Consider the following 3,936-nt stretch of genomic DNA (forward strand, 5'->3'; position numbering starts at 1 on the left):
ACATGCACACACAAACAGTTGACCAGTGGATATGTGCATACACGCACATGTACACACATGGCTGACCCACAGGCACTCACATGCATGCATACACAGAGCTCACCAGTGCATGCACACACGCACACAGGTGTGACCAACACACACATACACACACACAAATCCAGAGCTGGCCATCCTTACCGCTATGGAAATAACCTGATGGGAATCAAAAAGCAATTGTACAAATTGAGAAATAAATGTTTCCTGCCATAGAAAAACTACCCCCCCCCACCACACACATGCACACACTTTACTGGCAAAATCTGTGGGCACCCCCCCCAAGATTTCTTATTCATGTTGAGCACAAAATGTCCAGAGCTGTCCAACTCTGGCTGCCTTGTGTGTGGAAGGGACAGCCTGGCCATTTCTTGCTTCCTAAAAACAGTGAACTCAATGCTTTTAAAACAGCACTGGTGAACTATATGTAAATATGCTTCCTGCTTCTCATGAATTTTGAAGGAAACTGCCTTGTTTCTCGCTAACAAGGCTTCTCCTCAAGCATGCTCCCAAGATCAATATCAAAGTTGGCCAGTTACTCCTAGCTCCCAAATTGCTGTTTTTGCTTCTTGATTCAAATCCAGCTACATATACTTCATTCCACTACAATTACTGATGTAATAGTATACCGTAAGGATGGGGATGCAAGGGGCCAAGAGTTAGGTTGTGAAAATAAAATCAAAGTTTCATATTTACACTTAAATCTTTCATATTAGCTATTGCATTGAAACGAAGAATATGTAGAATGTGCTCAGTTGGGGAATCTGGAGAGTAAAAAGACAAAGCCATTATCAGATTTTTTTTTTAAGTGATGAATGAATATATTGACCTTAAAATAATATTAGGAGAATATTTAAAAAGCCAATCTAAATACTAGCAACTCAAAAAATTTGTAGGTCAGGTTCCACTCTATCTCTGCTAACCTTCCACACAAAATTCTGCCCTTTTCATGTGACTTTACTAAAACCAATACATGATTATAATGCTATACGAGATAAATCCAAGTAGAATGATATTTAATTGTTAACTGAGCCAGATGGAGCCGGCTGTCCAGGCCCAGAAACTAGAGGAAGTATCTGGAGTTATGGGGTTTCTTGGACTCTGAAGCTGAGATCTGGAACTAAATGCAAGGGAGGTTGAGTGCAGAGTGTGGTCTTTAGGAGGAAACAAATCTGTATTTGATTGTGAATCTAGGTGAATTTCCTGAAAAGAGGCAGAATAGAGTATCTGCTTTTTAAGGTGACCTGGAATCCCCTCAAAAAGAAGCTCTCTGAACATGCTGTTTGTACCTACTGCTGTCCAAGGCAACAGGGCTCTGTACATTTTGTATACAAATTAACTAACTAACTAAGAAATACTTAGCTCCCCATTATCAATCTCTGTTCCAAATGGGAAAGTTATGTGAGGGTCCCAAATGTCAAGGGGGAACACATCTTATGAGAAGTAATGCAAAATCTTTAGCTGCCACAAATGACCAGGACCAATGCTTTATGTTTCACCAGATGCACTGGTAAATATCACTTACTGAATCACTGTCGCCACTTACTGCAGCACCTAGAAGTTCTCTAAAAATCTCAATTTTAAATATTGGAATGATCCAATGTTTAATTTGTGTGATCTGCAGAGAGTAGGCAGTGAAATTTTTTTTCAGGAAGGAAAAAAATTGACATCTAGAATGATAGAAAAATCACACAAAGTAAGTAAAAGATACCAGTAATCCTCTGAAGACATACCCAGAACTAAAACAAAGTGAAATATTAAAAAAAACAACATTTCACCACCCAATAAATAGTCTATTTCCCTTGTTTGTGTATCTGAGGATGTTACATTAAGACCCATTCACAGATTTATGACTGCTCTTACACCAGTCATCTGTTGCTCTAAAAATCAAACAGGATGAACAACTGAGGCAGTAATCTGAACCAGACGTGTTCTATCTAATCAAACCACCCTTGAACTTTGCAAATTTGTGTTTGACAGATATAGTTTGGCAATATAATGCAATGTGAGCCAAAAATATGTATAGCCTAATTCCTGCCAATAGTCAAAATAAGTGGATTGGAAGGGTATAGTGGGAGTTTGCAGACATTCCAGATATAACAGTTTCGAGGCTGGGACGGTATACTGGCCCTTCTCTCTCCTGACAGAAATTTTGATATCATATCACTTCCCCATCCTATTAGAATATTAACTCAGGTTTGAATACCACCAAAGCTTGGTCTTCCAAAAAAGACAAAAATAAATCAGGATCCATCAAGCCTACCAGCTTGACCTGAGGGGAGAGGATGGGTGAAATTGAGACAGGACAGTAGTGTGTAGCTTCAATCCCAACTCAGAGTCCAGAGCCTGATGTTTAGAATATACCTTTGCTGAATGGTGGGATCTAACTAGTCACTTTTAAACTGAAACAAAATAAAAGTGAAGATGGACAACCTTTGAAGCTAACTTTAGGTTGATAATATTAAAAGACTAATGAACTGTCTTGCTCCAAGTAAGGTGCCACAGAAGGGGAACTCTAACACAAAAAGCCTCCTATCAACATAGATATTTCCTAGCCTAGTTGCAATAAGGTTACGATTTGTAATGGGGACTAGACTTAAATTTGTTCTAACTGAATCCCCTAACTCAGTTTTTGTAGAAACCCATAAGCTGGTAATAGAACAACTACGGACAGGAATGGAGCTACTTTCTACTATGTCAGGTTATAAGTTTGTTTATTCAACAGCATGCTCATAGTCTAAAAATCTTTGCAAACCAGCGGTCTTTTTTTAAGTGAAAGTTTACATTCCCTAGAAGCAGATGAATAAAAGCCAGCATACAAAGTAAAATGCTTTTTAGTGTTGATGAGCGAGTACCTATGTAAAAGTTTGCCCTCAAAAATACCTTACTTCTCCTAGCACAGCCAGTGACTTCTCAAACAAATATCCCTAACACCTATAAGAATAAACTTGCAAAATCTCACAGTCCCACAGGGAATGAAAATAACGTACTACAAGGGTCTGAAACACAGTACTAAAGACATAACCTAGTTCCTGAATCTGAACAAAATTCAAGACTCAAGCTTTGGAAGATCAAGCATTCACCCATCAGGTGACTGAAATGATTTCAAAAAGTGAAGTCCTGGATTTGTGGAAATAATTATATTTTGCTGGGGGCCAAATTCCTATTCCTAACAAGAACAGTTGACACTAGAAAGTTTTATTAGCAAAACTTGCCATTTTTGTCATTGCCTTGTGAGCCTCCCTACTTAGTTTTGTTTCCTACCAACACCCTCAACCTTATCAGTATCTTTATTCCCCTTTTATAAATAGTTTATTCCAAATATCATATACTGATAAATGAGTGAAGAAACAACCCAATAAATGCACCAGGAGACAAAATCACTGATATTAGCAGACATCTCTTTAAAACATAATAGACCATAAATGACCTTTATGAGAAAGAGGTCTGTTCTTACAATGAACTTCTTCTGGTCAATAGTAAGAGAAATGGGTGACCTTATTAATATAGAAGTAGTTTATATTATTAAATAGATAACTGGCTGCTGCCAGACAAATTATTGCAATTTTATTTTTTGGTGATCTCTATACAGATTAGGACAAACAATAATTGTCAAAGCAACTGTAACCTCATATATAACCTTTTGTATTTCCTTTACAAGGGCCATATACCCCATGCGACTTGATGAGCAACTTAATTTGCAAACAGATGACATTCATTTCCACCTTGAGAATTTTTGTTTTACAGCAGACTAAGAAACAGTTGAGACACATGTACGTGTTTCATGCTTTACAGCTTCCCTGAGGAGTCTAACAGTGATAATATATAAAAGAAACATAGCTGCAAAAAAAAAAAGACACTGGTAAAAATTTTCAGCCAGTAAAAAGAGAGAGAGAGAGA

The sequence above is a fragment of the Gavialis gangeticus genome, unplaced genomic scaffold, assembly GCF_001723915.1.
Source record: "Gavialis gangeticus isolate Ggan-Ray unplaced genomic scaffold, GavGan_comp1, whole genome shotgun sequence".
NCBI classification, from domain to species: Eukaryota; Metazoa; Chordata; order Crocodylia; family Gavialidae; genus Gavialis; species Gavialis gangeticus.